This window comes from Schistocerca americana, chromosome 5 (genome assembly GCF_021461395.2).
Source record: "Schistocerca americana isolate TAMUIC-IGC-003095 chromosome 5, iqSchAmer2.1, whole genome shotgun sequence".
Lineage (NCBI taxonomy): Eukaryota > Metazoa > Arthropoda > Insecta > Orthoptera > Acrididae > Schistocerca > Schistocerca americana.
Window position 1 is genome coordinate 215,496,502 of NC_060123.1, and position 19,940 is coordinate 215,516,441.

Consider the following 19,940-nt stretch of genomic DNA (forward strand, 5'->3'; position numbering starts at 1 on the left):
CCTTAAAGCTGTAACATGCTGCTGCAATGAATCTTGATTCTATGTAACTTCCTCGAATAATGGGAAGACCAGTGACAGTACACTGAACAACACTGATGTTGTGGGATTTTTCTGCCACTTTTTTAAAATTTAGTCGCACACTTTCTGTTGTTGGTCCTGTTGTAGGAGCTGTTGTTGGTGGTCTTCTTGTGCAACCATCTGTTTCTGCTGAAGTGACATTAAGTGGTGGTGCTGCTGCTGCTGTAACAATTGCTCCATAATTGCCTTGTCTATGATATCCACACAGTGAATCCGAGATACTTATTTCTAATCAAATATCAGCCCTATGCAAAGAGTTATTTTGAACACACAACAGCTCAAAATTGTGGTCCATACACTAGTCCACAGCACGTCAACAGCATAGTTACAGTCAGTTCGAATAACATCCACAAACATGGTCATGGTAGCACAGAAAAAAATCAAACAGTGGAAAATCGAGGATGGAATATAACAATATAATGAAAAGGATCAGCATATAGTGGAGATGCTGAGTCACAGAAAGGCACAACAAAAAAGCTTTCGGCCAACAAGGCCTTTGTCAAAATTAGACAACATACAAACACACACACACAATCACACCAAGCAAATGACATACATGACCACAGTCTCTGGCAGTTGGAGCCGGACTGCAGTCTGGCTCTAGCTTCCAGAGACTGTGGTCATGTGTGTATGAGTTGCATTTGCATGAGTGTGTATGTTGTCTAATTTTGAGAAAGACCTTGTTGGCCAAAAGCTAAATGTGTGATGACAGTCTTTTTGTTGCGCCTTTCTGCGACTCAGCACCTCCCTGACAGCACAGAGGTCCAGTAGGTATCTAGCATGAGGAACATGGTGAACAGTTAACTCCAAGTGAAGTGCTGAAGCTGCTACAGCATATACGGCATAGCCTAACTGACTGCAGCTAGCAGTGTACTATGTCCTCTGATGAAAGACTACCCACAGTTGCCTTTTTGTCTCTGGTCTGATGTAACATACCTGATCTATTCCACAGTAGTCCCACACCACTTGAATCAACTCTTCCAAAAGCCCCCCCCCCACACACACACATGAAATATTTATAGTCTGGACAGTGCTGGTTTTTCTCAAGAGTAACATAATCATCACATTTCATTCACTTACCTGGGCAGTACTAAGTTATTTAGAAAGTGGATTAAACTTTTGGACTTGTGGCAACACAAAAAAACAATGAACAAATGTGCCTCTTTGGAAATTATTGTCTTTGTTGTACTGTCCACTATTGTTTTCATGTCTCATGCTGTGGTGTAAAGTGTACTCTGATTGCATTGTGTGTACAAGAGTTAATAAAGTGACTTCAGTACTTGAGTATCATTAGTACTCGCTGGCACCTGAATAACTACTGACTGCTCACTGATTGACAACAACAAATAATCTCATATATTTAATGTATTTCTTGCTTTGTAATTTTGTGTTAGCTCTATGAAACAGTTATTTCACTAAATTTCTCTCACACTGATCCATTCCAGTATGAAAATAACGGAATTGATACCCATATTTCAACAGCTAACAAAGGTGTGAAAACATGTTGCTTTGTTTCATGAGCCCTTCATCATGACTTGTATAGGGGCAAAAATTACAAATACCTTTAAGTCAAAATTATGTACCACCCTGTATATATTATCTTAAAACACTGGACAGGGAGACTAAGGTTTCACTACAGTAAGCAAGTTCAAGTGGGTATAGGTATCAATAGTCATGAATATAATAGAGGGAAACATTCCTTGTGGGAAAAATATATCTAAAAACAAAGATGATGTGACTTACCAAATGAAAGTGCTGGCAGGTCGATACACACACAAACAAACACAAACATACACACAAAATTCAAGCTCTCGCAACAAATGGTTGCTTCATCAGGAAAGAGGGAAGGAGAGGGAAAGACGAAAGGATGTGGGTTTTAAGGGAGAGGGTAAGGAGTCATTCCAATCCCGGGAGTGGAAAGACTTACCTTAGGGGGAAAAAAAGGACAGGTATGCGCGCGCGCGCGCGCACACACACACACACACACACACACACACACACACACACACACATCCATCATCCGCACATACACAGACACAAGCAGACATTTGTAAAGGCAAAGAGTTTGGGCAAGGATGTCAGTCGAGGCGGAAGTACAGAGGCAAAGATGTTGTTGAAAGACAGGTGAGGTATGAGCGGCGGCAAATTGAAATTAGCGGAGATTGAGGCCTGGCGGATAAGGAGAACAGAAGATATACTGAAGGGCAAGTTCCCATCTCTGGAGTTGTGACAGGTTGGTGTTAGTGGGAAGTATCCAGGTAACACGGATGGTGTAACACTGTGCCAAGATGTGCTGGCCGTGCACCAAGGCATGTTTAGCCACAGGGTGATCCTCATTACCAACAAACACTGTCTGCCTGTGTCCATTCATTCATCTTCTAGATGTGACCCTTTTTGCATTCAATCCTCTATTTGCACATTTAATATTCCTCATTTTTATCAGTTCTTCTTTACTAGCCTGCCAATTGTGACTGGTTTTTTCTGTTGGTGGAGGGCCGAAATGCCACTCACCTGCTCTGTTTCCATGTTCTTTTGCATATGCTGTTACTTTCAATTTGTGGCCTGCATCACATGAGTACCTTTTATTTTTTTCTTCAATACAAAACTAACTACTAACAACAATATTGTACTGATAGAAATCACAAATATCTTTCACTTCAAGTTCACTGGCACTGTAGATTGCAATGATGCGTCTTAGTCTACAAAGTGTTCTTCGTTTGTGGTGGCAGGGCGGGAGAGAGACAGTGTTAGCAAGCTCACGAGCCCCTGCAACTCATGTTTGTCGCATCAGTGCACTGCTGCTGTCTCCAGTTGAATTCAATGTTGCCAAATAGAGAGATGTTTCCCGTAGCAGCTAATATATGACCATTTTTAAGACTGGCAGGAACTTTAAATTGAACCCTGGTCATTTTATATTAATTCTGTTTACAACATGCACACGAATTTTGGAGGCAATTTTCCTAAGAAAAAATTGCATCTTATAGACCGTAAAATCCAGTGTATAGCATTCATGACATTGTTCATACTATTCCACTTATTGCTGTTTCAAACTCATAAAACTGTGGGAAATATTAACTCACTGAATGCTGTGTTATTTAACTCTTATCACCAAATAAAACTTGTAAAAAATTGTTCTTATCAGATTATTATTTACATACATTGATTTTTATGTTTCAGGAATTGTTGCAGATGGTAAGGAACTCTATTTTGCAGCAAAAGGGTGTTGCAGCAGACAACTTAAAATGCTTGAAGTGGTGAATTAATAAGACTATTTTATTGTTTTGAAGATGACCATATTCCACTTTTTAATAATTTGTGTATGTGTATGATTTAAAGATTTTGTAATAAGTTTAAAGCCGCAGTACAGACCTCTATGATAGTACATAGTCCTACCATTCAAACACTTTCTCATAGGTTTCTATTGAGTTATCTTCTTTTGCTCTGTGCTCTGTCTGCCTGTGGTTATACCTTCGTTTCTATTAATAAATGTTTGCAAACATTACATTATTAGCAGTAACAACAGGAATAATGAGACACAGTGAAAACTCAATTTGTAGTCCTCTTTACAACTGCTTCGCCTGCTTCTTTGATGGAGTTCATGTGAACCAGTGTTAGTTTTAAGTCCAAAAGTTGCCATAGGGACCCTTCCATTGTATTAATCTTTTATTTTTGTATCATATTCTACCACTTTATCTTGGGGTGTTCAAAGAGTTCGGAATACTACCTTAACAATACCATTTTTGTAAACTGCATTGTTATATTTAAATTTGAAGTGCTCAGTGCATTTTTACTGTTGTGATTATTCCATGAAGATGTAGAAAAAGTGAGAAAAACAAATAGAGAATATATATTTTACAGAATAAATTGTATTCACTCCATTGACCCTACATGAAATAGTTCTTTAGGACGTGGTGTACACTACTTTTATTCTTTACCCTTATAGCCTATTATCTGAGAACTAAAATAGACCACACAGTTCATATTTTCATGGATAATATTAAGTGCACATATTAATTACATATTCCTGGTACTTATTAAAAGAAATTCTTAACACTACAACTACTTTCTACCACAGTGAAACTACATTTGAACCTCTTAATGAATTACCCAGTTACTAATAGTACTGTTAGTAATACGGGTTTTGTTCAGTCTTTGTTCACTTATTAGTAAATCCTAACTGTAGATGGTTGTTTCTGTTACTGGACCCATCCTCATAATACCATTGTCAACAGCCAATGTCTGCTGGATTCCTTGGGCAGAAGACAGCTTGTCAGCAGCGTTTCCAAAATAACAAGCGATTCCATGATTCACTGTGATGTCTTAAAATCCACACTTCACTTCTGCCAACACAATGTAGATTGTAAATAGTCTTCACGGGTTTGCCACCGAATGACATTGTGCAAATTCGCAATATTTCCTTGGCGCAACTGTCCACCACCAGCAAGTTTCAACCATCTGAAGATGTCAGATGGTTGCTCTGAGGAAATATTGGGAATTTGCACAATGTCATATGGCAGTAAACCTGTGAAGACTATTTACAACATATCCGCTGGGGAAGCTTGAAGAGATACACAGTGTAAATTATTGAAAAACCTTTACATTCAGTCGTCGCCAACCTCGGTTGTCTTCTCTACCTGTGAGTAGTATGTTGCCTAGCCTGGATGGCAGGATGCTGATATGTGGTTGAATGCCTCAAAGTCTTCCTTGGCATACCAGGATACTGCGGTTGCAGTATCATCCAAGATTTCTCAGTGTCGCTTTGGGATCCAACATCCTTAATTCCCGTGGTGTGAGTCGCAAACAATTGAAGGCCATTTTCATCCACAAATTAATACAGTAATTTCCAAATATGTAAAGACTGAAATACACAATACATTGATGACCATTATTACAACATCATGTTGTGGCACTGTCTACGTCAACAGACAGCACAAAAAAATCTATAGCCATCCTGTAGACAATGAGGTGCCGTAAACTCTCTCTCAACTGATGAGCACTAATTGGAACAAAACCCTCCACTTCAAGAATACTGTGTAACAGTTTGTACATACTGTTTCCTAATAAATTAACAAGAAACACTGAAGCAGAGCAATGTGAAATGTTTCTCGCAATTAACTTTGGTTTAACATTTGAATTTATCATAATGAATACATAAAAGAATGCTGACTCCTCCACTGTAGATTGAAAATTGAGCAACATACATGTCAATACGAGTTCAGGATCAACTCTCGCTGTATAGAAAGAGTAAGCCCCCCCCCCCCCCCCTCTCCTCCTCTCCAAACATAGCACAATAAATGTTTATATTCACATTACTTAATATGCACTACATGTGTCTTAGCATTATATTTGACTTGTCAGTCTGAATCATTATCATAGCAGGATTAGTTTACTGAAAAACATGGTTGAAATACCATGAAAAAAATAAAGCACTAAAAAGGCATAGTTGGATGTAAATGTAACTTTGTGCATGTAAACACCACCGATGGGTATGTACATGATTCGCTGCAATTCTCAGTGATAGGTAGGACAGCCACCAGAGTGTATTAGTGTTGTTTCTATTTAGTGTTGTTCACAACCTGGTAGGGTATATAAATAGTGTGAACTGTTTTAGATTTTGAATGAACACAGAGATGTCACACACTCGTGTGAGACAGCATTATCGGCACCTGAAAAATTCTAAAAGGGGCCTCACTGTGGGTCTCCATTGGTCTGAACGATATCCAGACTTCTGACATATTGATATGTGACAATGGCCCAAAGTTAGACTTCATGGGAATGTGAAAGCAGGAACACTCGTCATCCACCAGATCTGAACACCGAAAGATGGTGGTGTTGTTGTGGTCTTCAGTCCAGAGACTGGTTTGGTGCCGCTCTCCATGCTACTCTATCCTGTGCAAGCGTCATCATCTTCATGCTCCTACATCCTTCTGAACCTGCTTAGTGTATTCATCTCTCGGTCTCCCTCTACGATTTTTACCCTCCATGCTGCCCTCCAATACTATATTGGTGCATCAGAACATGTCCTACCAACTGATCTCTTCTTCTAGTCAAGTTGTGCCACAAATTTCTCTTCTCCCAAATTCTATTCAATACCTCATCATAAGTTATGTGATCTACCGAAAGACAGGAATGCCATATTGTGCACCAAACACATCATAACCCATTCACATCTACACCTTCCAGCTTAGAACAAGTAATGGACTCCCTGCAACATTCTGTATCATCCTACACCATTGGCTGGACACTAGCAGCAGCCACAATAGGGAATTACCATCCCATACGTAGGCTGTGTTAGCACAACAGCACAAATGGCTGCATCTGGTGTGGTGCCATGTCTGCAAAACATGGACTGCTGATGAATGATATCGCATTGTGTTTTTGGTGAATCACGGCTCTGCACTATCCTGAATGAGAGTTGTCGTCGAGTTTGGCAGTGACCCGTGGAGAGTTACCATTCTTCCTATGTTCTGGAGAAGCACAGCAGTGTCCAGTACACTCCTAGTGTCATGGTGTGGGGAGCCATCAGGTATGACTTCAGGTCACAGCTGGTAGTGATTGAGGGAACTCTGGTGCCACAGCAGTATGTCAAGGACACCCTGCATCCTCATGTGCTACCTCTCATACGACAGTATTGTGGTGCCATTTTTCAACAGGACAATGCCTACCGACAAATGGCACCTGTCTCTATGAAATGTTTCTGGGATGGTGAGGTTGACCCACGGGCAGCGGTATCCCAGATCTGTTTCTGACAGAAAATGTGAGAGACTAACTGGGTCATCCAGTTCACCCCACTGCCAGTATTTCAAAGACCACCTACAACAGCTGTGGCCCAACTTGCCTCAGGAGAGAATACAACAGTCTTATGACAGCCTTTCCAATGAAATCAGTTCATGCAACCAGACCAGATGGGGTTCAATATCGTAGTAATAAGCAGCCTCATACTGTGAAGTTCTTTGTAAATTTGAGTCTATTTTGTAATCCCGAAATAACATCACATAACTTTCATTTTGTTTCCCCTTCCCCTTCTGGGTGCTCCACTTTTTTTGTTGCACTGTGTGTGTTTAACCATTACAATAGCAGAGGAATGAATTGATTTAAGTAACTGTTGATGAACTACCCAGGGCACTTTATATTACTTGAATCTACTTACTCATGATGTTTCCTTACCATCTTACTTGGCACATCGATAACGGCTGTGGTCACTGTCAGAAAATTTGTTATAAAGACAGAACAGTTTTGAAGGAAGCAGTGAAATTGGTTTTCTCCCTTTCAGAGCTAGAGATGTTAATCAAAATTATACTGACAACTATCGAGAGTGAGAAAATAAATGTATTGCACAAACACTGAAGCTGATAGCAATGAAACCACAAACTACTGTGTACCCAGCTATGAGCAGTTGAACTATTCATTGTCAATTTCTCGTTCATGTTGAATTTTTAATGTTTTAATGGTTATGATATTGTAACCTTCTACAGTTATGTTATCGGCAGCCGTCTTTATCTTGATGCTGATAACAATAGGCATAACCATAATACAATTAAAATTAGCATTAAGTACTCGTAACATGCCTAACTGAGCTCTTGATTTATGTGGTATGTTGTTGTCGTAATGTCAGCAGCTCCAACAGTCACTATTGGCAACAGTTACTCGCTGTTATACAGGTCGTCCACATCTGCATACTCGTACTTTCACAAAGAACAGGGCCACCCCCTGCAACTGACTCATACAATTCTTCACTACTGTCTGGCACAGAACAGTTTCTGTAATACCAATTCACTCTTCAGCCTCAAGATACTTTGTGATTCATTGGTTGATTCCAAACTGCTCATTTTCTGAATTAAATTTATACTTTGAGTGGTCCATGGAAACACCAAAATTAAGTATAATTTTTTAAAAGGAATGTATTGTAATTTATGGTGTAAACCCATACTGTTGGAAGTACATGACACTAGAAGGGAAAAAAGTCTCAGTAAACATAGATCCACAGACAAACTGTTTGTGAGCTGATTGCAACTTTGTGGTTACCAGCCACTACTGACATGTTTCTGTGTAAACAGCACATGCTTGTCTGTGGTGTGGTCTTTGTTTACATTTTCGATATGTGGAGTCATAAACAGAATGGATACAACAGTAGAGTACACAGTCAGGGTGCCACTCATGTCAGTTGTTTACAGAGCATCAGTTATGTTGTACGAGTATTTGTGGTACACGGAACTTAATAGTAATGAAGAGTGTGCAGATATGCATTTCATATAGGGTATGGCTTATAGCAATCCACGAGAGGCTGCACACTTGTACAAAGAAGCATACGCTACCAGAAGGCAACACGAAAAACTGGGTGCTTTGTACATGCTACGGAAATGGGTAGGCCTGCAGGAATTACTTGTTTGCTTCAAGATGTGCTGGAAACAGTGTAACACTTCCCAGGAATCTCAACAGGTTTCTGGAATGAGCCACAGTAGTGCTTGGAGAATAATGCATCACAGTGCAGTTCACCCACGTCACCTCCAACGAGTTCAGTATCTTAGTGAGGGGACTTTGGTCCTAGACTAACATTCTGTCAGTAGACGCAATGACCACTCTAAGTTTGACAATAAAATTGTATTTACAGATGAAGAAAGGCTCACTTGTGACGGCGTGTTTCATTATCACAATTCTCACATCTAGGCCCCAATCCAAGCGCTGTCAGTGATGTTTCTCATTGAATGTGTGGTTAGGGGTGTTAGTTGATGGTCTTAATGGGCTGTACATGTTAACAAACAAACTCAGTGGGCAAAATTAACTTTGGTTTCTGTAGCATTATCTAGTAGGATTGCTCAAGGATGTTCCCTTAGAGCAATGTCAGAGATTGTGGTACATGCACGATGGAGCACTGGCATATTTTGCTGCTTTCGTGAGTCAACACCTAACATGCCAAAGGTGCACTGAGTGCAGAGGACGTGAACTGTGGTCTCCAAGATCACCTGATCTGAACATTATGGATTTCTGTGTTTGATATTAGCTGCAGCATGCTTAGTGATGGATCTTTCACTGCCAGGCCAGCAGGCTCTGAGCACTATGGGACTTAACATCTGTGGTCATCAGTCCCCTAGAACTTAGAACTACTTAAACCTAACTAACCTAAGGACATCACATACATCCATGCCCGAGGCAGGATTAGAACCTGCGACCATAGCAGTCACGTGGATCCGGACTGAGCGCCTAGAACCGCTAGACCACCGCGGCCGGCAGGCCAGCAGGCATGTGGCTCAGGCAGGAGAGTGTGTCTGCTGTGGCTGCCAGTGGGCACAAGGTAGTCAGTTTCTTCAAGGTGTAGGGTACGCCCCTTTAGTTAACACAGTTGAAGAATTGGAGCTGGGGCTTGTCAATGGTTATCACGAATTTCAAAATGATCAAGGCACATTTGAAAGGATTCGAAACTCATTGTGGTGACAGATACAATTCTGCATCAGGGTGCAAGGACGACACTTTGAACACCACCTTTAGCTATGTGTACACTCATTAAATGTGTTTTTGCAAAAACACCTGCACTTTACCAAAGTATCTCTAATAAGGTTTCTTAATGTTGTAACCTTTTCCTACCTGGGAAGACATTCACACAGAATTTAGTCAGTGGTGACAGGTACTCACAAAATCTCAGTTTGTTTGCAGACCTGCATTCACTGAGACTTTTTGCTTCTAGGATCGTGTGCTTTCAATTATATCTGTTTATGCCATTCATTGTGATATGCCCTATATATTATTAACTAATTCTTCAGATTTTAATTAACAGTGGGTTTTGCATTTATAAGATCTGAATTTTGAAACTGCCTTCAATGTTTATGCCAATTAGATATTACTCGGCTTGAATGAAACTTTCCCTAGTACTTTTGTAGATTTTATCAGGGATTATGATGCCTACAGTGGAACCGTAGTGATGACTGGTTGAGCCAACAAAAGACAAAGTTGCAGGTATGTTAAGTGTGTCATGACTTAACAAAAAAGACAGTCTCTTGGCACAAGGAATTATTTTTAGAATGTAATAGTTGACATGGAGAGCTAGGCTCTTATTGATTCTTGAGAGGAAAGTTTGTGTATGTGGAAATGGTTAGTCATGTATACAGAGAACTGTTAACTGATGTTGTGGCACATATTAAACTAAGACACAAAGGAATTAAAGATGTTAGATGCCAGTTGGCACTGGTTTACATCACTGGGGCAAGTTGAAAATTCAACTGGACTAGGATTCGAACCCAGGTCTCTGCTTACCAGACAGATGTGCTGACCACTACACCATCCTACACAGTGCTCAGCGCAACTTGATGGACTACCTTAGCACACCACCTGTCAGACCCAAATTCTCAACTTACACTACTGATATAGTGCCCATCCTCCTCAGCCTCATTACTCGCGGCATCTCAGACTTCTGTCAGAGTTCAAGCTTCGTGTGCTTCTGCACTGAAGGTGTCACTGGCCATCATCTTCTTAATTATAAACACAGAGTGGACCATTTTAATCCATAATGGGGAATAACTCAGGATAGAGATGAGATACAGCAAAATGTTTTGGATAAAAGTTGTAGGTGGAAAAGAGGGCCATGCATTGCTACTAATGGGCATGATCTTGAAGGTGATTTAGAGGTGAAAGTGATTTTTTTAACATATTTTTTTAGTTCTATTAGGTACAAAGTTAGATACAAATTGGAAGCGTCATCCCAAGGAATGAGAGATGAGGGGACTCACTTAACGACTTGTAAATCTATTATCTTCATTTTATTTACATCTGTTCTGTCTTGCAAATGCCGCAATAACAGTTGTACATTGTGATGTATCTACTTTTGCCACAAAACATTAAGGCTTAATGTTGAAATTTCTGTTCGCTTTTTCCACGTCACAAATAGGGTATTCGGGAAACAAAAATGACCCTTCAAATGATCTTTGGTAATTACCTTGAAGATTATGATATGTGACCCCTTATGCTTATTCCAATTTGTATCTAATGTTGTGTTTTGCTGTATCCCTCCTCTATTTTGAGTTAATCCCTACTTGAAAGTAAAAACATGTTTGCTTATTTGACCTCCTTTGAACCTTGCTTGCCATGACCTTGAATAATGTATCATTTTGTACATAAAATTTGCCACTCTTTTCAAATTTTAAATATTAGGGTTCCCATTTAAAAAATCAGTTTAACCTCTAAATTACCTTGAAACCCACATTCAAGGTCACGGGCATTAGTAGCAATGTGTAACCCTCTTTGCCACCTACAACTTTTATCTAACACATTTTGCTGTATCTCATCTCTGTCCCAGTTGATTCCCATTATGGATATAAATGGACCACACGGTATATATAAAAATATGCGATCAAAAGCAGTGTGCCTGATAAAAAGGGTGTTTTGAAAAACAAGGCTCCAATTTATTAAGACAGAAGTGAAAGTTATGGAGACTGGGATTAAAAGAGAAGAGCTAGTTTCTCAGGTATACAGTAAAAGTTTGAATGAGTCTAAACGGACATTAATTGAAATTAATGTTATGGTAATTAAAATCACCATGTTCCAAGATTTTGTAATTAGTTGTTAAGATGGTTTACACGATATCTTTCACCTCAGCGGGGGGCCATGTGACATTACATTTTTATGAAACGACGTGTGCCACTCGCAGGCTTTCATGCCAATGAAAAATGTTCATGACATTCCATAGTATGTGCTGCGACATCCCAGTGTGGAAAATATTGTTACAATATGTGCAGAAGGGAGAATCCTTTTACATCTACAAGGTAGGATGGCAAGTGAGCGCTCACACCTGCTGTGTGGGGCCATTTGTTCCTTGGTGCCGTGCTTTGAAGGTCTTTACAAGACAAGGGAAAAGAGAGAAGGCCATGGCTAGAACAAATGCTGCAAAAATTACTTGCAAAATGTCTTGTGTAGAGAACACTTCTTGTCTTGATCTTATCCAAGGAACATCAGTTTTAAAAAGATCTGTCAACATGCACTTTGAGCGAGATTGTATATTGAGACATGATGATTTTTTAAGAGAAAGTGTTAATACAGAAAATTTCTAGTTTAGTCGTTTATGTTATTCAAGTAGCCTGGGAGACATTAAGCTCTCTTTCAGCACCCATCCACACATAAGGAGATGAAGTCCGGTGAAGACTGCTGCAACACTGTTCGGTGGAACTAAGTGGCAGGGCCACCTCAACAAACATCAAGAATGATGATTGAGAGAAATTTTACGAAGTAGATCTACTGAAAACTTGTGCAAGTTTACTGTGTTGTACTTAAATATTGTTATTATTGAAGAAAAATAATGACAGAAACAAAAATTTGGGGAAAAAAAATGTTTTGATATATTAATGGATACAGAGGCATACATTTTATTTAAGTTATCAAGGATTAATTAAAATCAGAGGACTTTGCTCAGATTAAAAACTTCGTTAAAATGTTGTAAGCAAGTTAGGAACATCTCTTATCTATTGTATCATCAGATATCAATGGTAGGCAATGACAACCTCTTAAGTCCATCTGTCCCTGAAAACTCAGTTCCAGTAACCAGTAACTTCATAATCAAAGAGAGATTTGAAAGTGCATAGATTCCTCTACACTGTCAATAACCAGGCTTCTACTACACATTTAATAAGAATCCGGTTTTGCTTTGCCTGCAAAATTTAACAAAATGAAGTTACGAGGTTTTCATTGCCTACCATCAATATACGAAAACTGGGTACACAAATGTGAGACGCTGTTTCACCATGAGATCGACTGTTAATTACTCTTCAGTTTCTGCATACAGTATTCATTATTTGTATTAGAAACGTAACATTAAATAACAGCTAAAATTTGAAGACATTTGTACTACCATTCTACTTCCTCCCCCTTGGTTAAACACGGAAATTGGAAAACTTCTTTGGTACTTCTTTGGCTGATGGTGGCCAATGAAATATATTTAGGGGTTCCAATGGTACACCTGTCTTTGTGCTATTCTCATTTTCAAACCCAACATTTTCGTACCAATACTGAACACACAATAATTGTGCAAGTTTTTCTTGAACTTACAGCAACTGACAAGTTCAGAAAGTATTTCCACAAGATGCAAGAAACTGTTTCCGCTATCTCACGGAAGATAATTCTGGAAGTTGAGGATGAAAACTGCATGGTTACTTGCTAGTAGACATGCACCTTTAGATCTTGACTAGAGTTATCTTACAAACTGATATTAGTCAGCACTGTTCAGTTCACAGAATTCTTTTACATCAGAAACTGATACCTAACAACCAGTTACACAGTCTTACTTTGATATCGTATAATGATGTAGACTGAGCAGATTAAGTCACTATATTATGGATTTTGAGATAATTCAATGTGTGCAATTTCCCTGGTTTTTTGAGATTTTTCTGTACCACAATCTTATTTTGTTTTGGTGTTGTAGCCGTGTATTTCTTCTCTGATAGTTTCATGGCGCTGTTCCTAACAAAGAGTACATGTTTGTGAATACACAGATTTACAAGCCTGACCTTGCTAAAGAGGGGATGGTAGTGTTCCTCAGGACCAGTCTTGTGCATTACATGTTATTTTATGCTTTGTGTTTTTTATAATACTGTGTAATGTGTTTGTTGCCATACGAAAAGCCCATTTTAAGGGAAGCAGGAAAAACTCTAGATTGTAAAGATCTGTCAGATATGAAAGTCAACTGTGTACAGATAAAGACTATTTGTTGTTGCTGGTTTTCTTTTTATGCTGTTACAGTTTGAAAATTTTAAGGCTTTTCTTTTAATTTCAGTGACTATACTAGAACAACAGTTACACAAACGTCCTCTGGCTGCTGGTCATTATGCAAATCTCTCACAAGTCCTGTGGGCTGTGTGGAGTTTTCTGAATTTGGTCAGAAAAATTATCTTGGGCTATAGGTTCTCATGCTGCCTTGCATTTATTGGGTGCAAAGTCTCTGTCTTCAAAAGGAAACTGTTTTTCATATATGACCTTCAATTTGTTTATCTTTTTTTTTCTTCAAATTCCAGGAACACTTCATAAGTAGTGTCCTGCTCAGCCCTTTGTTTGAAAGACAGTGTGTGTAGAGTAAAGTAAGAGCTTATTTTGGATAACCCTAGCCAGTCCCTCAGTATACCAAAATTTTTTACTTATGTATACCAGAAAAGGTAGTTTTCTTAATGGTTGGCAGGGATAACATAATTCTGCAAGTTATAAAAGAGTTATCAAAGGTATTTTCAATTTTAGTTTTATTATTGGACACTTACAGATAAAGTTACAAATTGTACATTTTTAATTCTTACCCACATCACATTACGCACATTAGAGTAAATTGATGTTTCATTACAGAGTTTGAGGAGCAATAGGCAAAGCATCGATTTGCAATGCCAACTATACAATTTCTATATGACAGTTAACTAATACTAACTATGCAGAAATCATTACTTGTAGCACACTATATAGTTCAGTTTTAATCAAATGAACTTGGAAGATTCAGAAAAGTTCTTGAGATCTGCTCATCTGTGCTTGCCATTTCAATGCTGAAATCTTGACAGATGACAATTTTTATTTATACCTTACTATTTTTCTAACCAGAAATTCACTTAAAATCAGCATTATTAACATCATCTTATATACCCTTACATTATTAAGTTTTCATCTGTCACTTCCATACTGCTAAATTCTCCATTTACCTCTGATACAAATGCTAGCAATCACCATTTTTCATGCCTTCAACAACATATGCTTAAGGGACAAAAGTATCTATCTTTCTATTAATTTCCTCTATCTATCTCCCTCCTTCTAATTTTCAATTCCATGTTTGTTATTTATCTCTGTACCAAATATTACATTCTCTGTCTTTATACTGCTTGTATTAGGAGGTGATTAACTTGCCACATTAGTGACTCCTGTAGCTTTTGTCTTGTGCTGCTGATTGTGACCCAGCAAAAATCCTGAATTCATAAAGTTGGTTGTCTCCCACTGCTGCAGTCACAGATGTGCAGCATAGCTGCTTATGATTGGTTTCCTTTTCTTCCTCTTGCAGATTGTGGGTGTGTTTCTTGCGTGTAGTCTCCTTTGTTCTACTGCTGCTATATTTTCCCCTAAATATTTGTCTTGCTCTGTGTGAGAGATTGCAGTGGATACAATGTCCTTCCCTTACTTTTCTATCTGCTGATGTATTTGTTTCCAGTGAATCTAATTTCTGTGCTATTTCTGTTGTACCTGTAGCTGAAGTTGAAGGTTTTCTATCTGAAGTTTTCCACTCTAGCTGTTCTGGTACTGTTGCTCTGTAAACTTTTCCTTTTCTCGTTACATTTTCAACAATTATACAGAGCATTTATTCATCACCTGTCTCATTCAGATGAAGTCTAGATGCTGTGTATAGTTCTATATCTTTATAAATATTGACAAACCTCTTACCTTGCCCTTACTATTTTACTTAGGTTTCTGTTCATATGTTGAATTCATTAATTCACTTATGACCAGTGCTCCAAGTCTGTTCAGTGTTATTCTCAAAGCAAAAACATATATATTTTTCAAGGAAAACAAATTTTTTTCTTAATTAACAAAGTGCAGAATTAGGCTCATTTTATGCAGTGCCAATTGTACCTATCCAAATAACTGCATAATATTGTTACGTTATGTTGTTATGTAGCATTATAGTCATGGGGGCTCTGAGCATTGCTATTCTCTGGTAATTATTTGCACTACGTTACTTCATGTCAGCCATGACTGAAGTTTGAAATAAATAGCTTAGGCTTGTTTGTTAGAGGTAATCTGCCTGCATTCCCAACTTCCTGTTTAGGCGTAATGACTGAGGCACCAGTCAATCATTTTTCCTTTCAAATGTGACCTAACTGTGCATGGTAATCACTGTTGTTGACTGTTCAGTTACAATACTGTAGAGAGCTATGGAAAGTAGGATGGATGGGCACAGTTGAAACTGTACATATTAAGTTTTCTATCATCTGCAACTAAGTTGTGAATTTTCATTGGTTTGACTTCTGTTTCTTTGGTTTTATTTAGTGCTTGTAGAATTGGCTTTTATTTCCAACTGCATTTATCTTATTTTTTGACTTTAGTATGGTGGTGGTAATTGCTGTTGCCTTGGCCCCTCTCAGTATTTATTAAATATGACACAATGCCAATCGTGTCTACACAAATAACTGCATAATTATGTTATTTTATGCTGTTATGGTGGGAAGCAATCTATTTTTTCCTTAGAAATTTAATTTTTTTATGGAAAAAATGGAGATAGATAGGTTTTTTTTACACTGCTATGAGCTTTCTCAAAAATATTGGAAATTCTAATGCTGAAAAGATTTCTTGATTTTTTTGGACAAACAGTTTTCTTATAACATCGGTAGCGTATCCCACAAAATGTGATGTAAAGGGAAATTATGTGATTTTGAATGTTAATTACTCAAGTAATGCATCATACTGATGAAAGGAGGAAAATAATAATAATAATAATAATAATAATAATAATAAACAAAGCAATCACTCATATAAACACATTGGCTACACCATTGCAATTTCATAACCACTTCTACAACCCTTTAGATCACATAACATCAACAGATACAAAGAAAGTAAATTGGAAAAAGAAAACACTACATGGCAAGCACCCGCATCATCTAACACAGCCACACATCGATCAAGAAGCATCCAACACATGGCTAAGAAAAGGCAATATATACAGTGAGACGGAAGGATTCATGATTGCAATACAGGATCAAACAGTAAACACCAGATATTACAGCAAGCATATTATTAAAGATCCCAATACCACTACAGATAAATGCAGACTTTGCAAACAACAAATAGAGACAGTAGATCACATCACAGGCGGATGTACAATACTAGCAAATACAGAATACCCCAGAAGACATGACAATGTAGCAAAAATAATACATCAACAACTTGCCATACAACATAAACTAATAAAACAACATGTTCCCACATACAAGTATGCACCACAAAATGTACTGGAGAATGATGAATACAAATTATACTGGAACAGAACTATTATAACAGATAAAACAACACCACATAACAAACCTGACATCATACTCACCAATAAAAAGAAGAAATCAACACAACTAATCGAAATATCCATACCAAATACAACAAATATACAGAAGAAAACAGGAGAAAAAATTGAAAAATACATCCAACTGGCTGAGGAAGTCAAGGACATGTGGCATCAGGATAAAGTTGACATTATACCAATTATACTATCAACTACAGGAGTCATACCACACAATATCCACCAGTACATCAACGCAATACAGCTACATCCAAACTTATGTATACAACTACAGAAATCTGTAATTATTGATACATGCTCAATTACCCGAAAGTTCCTAAATGCAATGTAACATATACCGTACAGTTAAAAGGAAGTCATGCTTGATCAAGGTCCTCGTCACTTTCCATTTTTAACCAGACCTAAGGTCTGAGAAAGGAAAGAAGATGAAGATAATAATAATAATAATAATAATAATAATAATAATAATAATAATAATAATGGCATGTAACTGCATACTTTTGAATTGAATTAATAATCAAAATGAACTTCCTCCTGCCTTGCCTAACCTTTAAATACCTAATATCTTAAAGAGTCAAAATTGTCAAGCACAAATGTTGTTCATCGGCAAGTGGAAAAATTTGGTGGCACAGGACTGATAACATTCAGTTTGAAGACAACAAATCATTTGCTTGATAGTAACATTGAGGATTGGACTTCATAAAGAAAACTACAACTACAACATCGTGCACGAGTTAATAGGAGTGAGAAGCTAAGTAAAGTGCATTGTACATAACAAGAGGTGGGAGGGGGCAGTAAAAAATAGAGGGAAAAGACAACGAAAGATGTAGAAAACTAAAACGGAGTGAAGCCAAGAGTACTTACAGTGAAGAAAAGCCGAGACGGAAGAAGTTAATGTAAATTAAGGCCAGGTGGGTGGTGAGAACCAAGGACGTGTATTAGTGCTAGTTCCCACCTGTGGAGTGCTGAGAAAATGGTGTCTGGGGGAAGAATGCAAATGGCGCCGAGATCACGATTGTCAGGTTGTAGGGCATGCTGTGCAACAGGATATTGCGAGTTTCCAGTATATACCCTCTGACAAGTGCAGAGTTAGTTGAATTGGGACACATCAGTAGTGATAACTGCGAGGTCCATCCGTCTACAAAGCATCTTTACGTTGCATTAATTATGCTGAAAATCAAGTAGAGTTGAGTTCAACTCTAAACTTGGTGTGCACACTGCATGGTGATGTGCTCCTGCTTTCCTCCCACCTCTGAATCAATATACAGCCAGTTGCAGGGGATCTACTCTTCAACATTAACACTGTGCAATTTGGCTTGTCATTTTTCTGTTTAGCGCCCGAAAACCTCAAACCTCATTTTTCTCATTGTTAGAGATGACAGCAGCAATAATTAACAGAGGAAACAGCAGGACCAATAGGGTATCGAACCCAAAATCTTGAGGTTTGTAATCTTGAACTTAACCCACTGAGCCACCGAGGCACATTTCTGGACAAACCAGTAATAAGTAATTTATAAGTTAAAATCTGCACTGAGCCAAAGGAACAAACTAGAATTCAGTCAATACAGTAAATAAACAAAATTCAGTGGCATTCTATGTCATTTGTTATTTAAGCTACTGATAACAAATCTATATTAACAATAGAGCTGTTAGACCGTATTGTCTGTCTTTGCACAAACTAAGTTCCAAAAGTAGTAGATGAATTTTCATGCAGTTTTTGAGGGTAACTTGAGCATATGGCTCAGAAATCTTTTTAGGAGGAGCCGGCACTCATGCGCTACTGTTTACAAGACCATTGACAATACTGAAATCGACAATGAAATCACTACTGAACCAAGGAAGAAAACAAAGTGAAGGTGAAAGCTATGGGTTCTCTTGATGTACTCGATTTCTGCACTTTTTAACGATGATAAATTTAGTCACGGTAATGAATGTAATGGATGGCTTACCATGGTGGTTGTTTGCTGTGGAGGTATTGAGAATATGGGTGGCCTTGACAGTTTTAATAATCGTGATGGCATTGCTTATCGTACTTTTAATGCTGATGAAGTTTTTATTAAGGACATGATATTATTACTCTATGACGCCTTTTGTCTGAGGACCCGTGGACGTCATAAGGTGGATCAAGATGAAGCTATTTCTGTTTGGCGTAAAGGATCTGGTATTTGTGAAAATGTAAAACTTGTTGGTGATTTGACGGTATATTACCATAATTAAAGAAACCTGATCCCGCCAAGAACCGAGAAGTGATTCTTGGTGTTGTAGCTCTAGGATACTCTCCATATGAGGGCACCCCTGTGCAACTTAAGCATAGTTTGGGGCACTGTATAGGCTTTAGTTCATCAAAACTGGATTTGGAAAATATGTATTGTGATTTACAGTTTAGTAAAACTTTAAAATTTTACAGACCTTGAGTAGTGTGTCTGCACGGATTTTTGTGGAATTTTCATGGGTAACTTCAGCTTAGCAATGGGCACTGTATTGGCTAGGTTTCATCAAGATCAGATCACTGTGAAAAAAGATATACATATTATAAGTATGTATGTATGTTCTACTGCTCCTATGAGACTACTGGACCGATTTCAACCAAACTTGGTACACATGTCACTTAGTGATGGTAAAGAATTGCAAGAGAGGGAGGTGTTAAGAACAATCTAGCGATCAGATGGGCAAGAGTGGGGGTGAGAAAGAAGTGGAAGGGACAACACACGAATACCTAGGTTTTATTTATCCAGTATTTGAGAACGAGAGCACTTAGTGTATTGCAACAAACTTCACACGCAGTTTCAAACCTTTACAAAACTTTATTTGCTGACACGCACGCCCAAATAATTCAAAGAAAAAAGTT

General features: G+C 38.2%; 1 protein-coding gene across 3 annotated transcripts in view; it reads left to right on the top strand.

Moving 5' to 3' along the window:
* The window catches only part of LOC124615558 (asparagine synthetase [glutamine-hydrolyzing]), a 231,326-nt gene extending 227,361 nt beyond the window's left edge, over positions 1-3,965 (top strand). For all 3 annotated transcript variants that reach the window (XR_006979801.1, XM_047143533.1, XM_047143534.1), the window contains exon 12: positions 3,256-3,965. The gene's annotated coding sequence lies outside the window, so the exon portion shown is untranslated. The remainder of the gene's footprint in view (positions 1-3,255) is intronic.
* Positions 3,966-19,940: the final 15,975 nt, after the last annotated feature.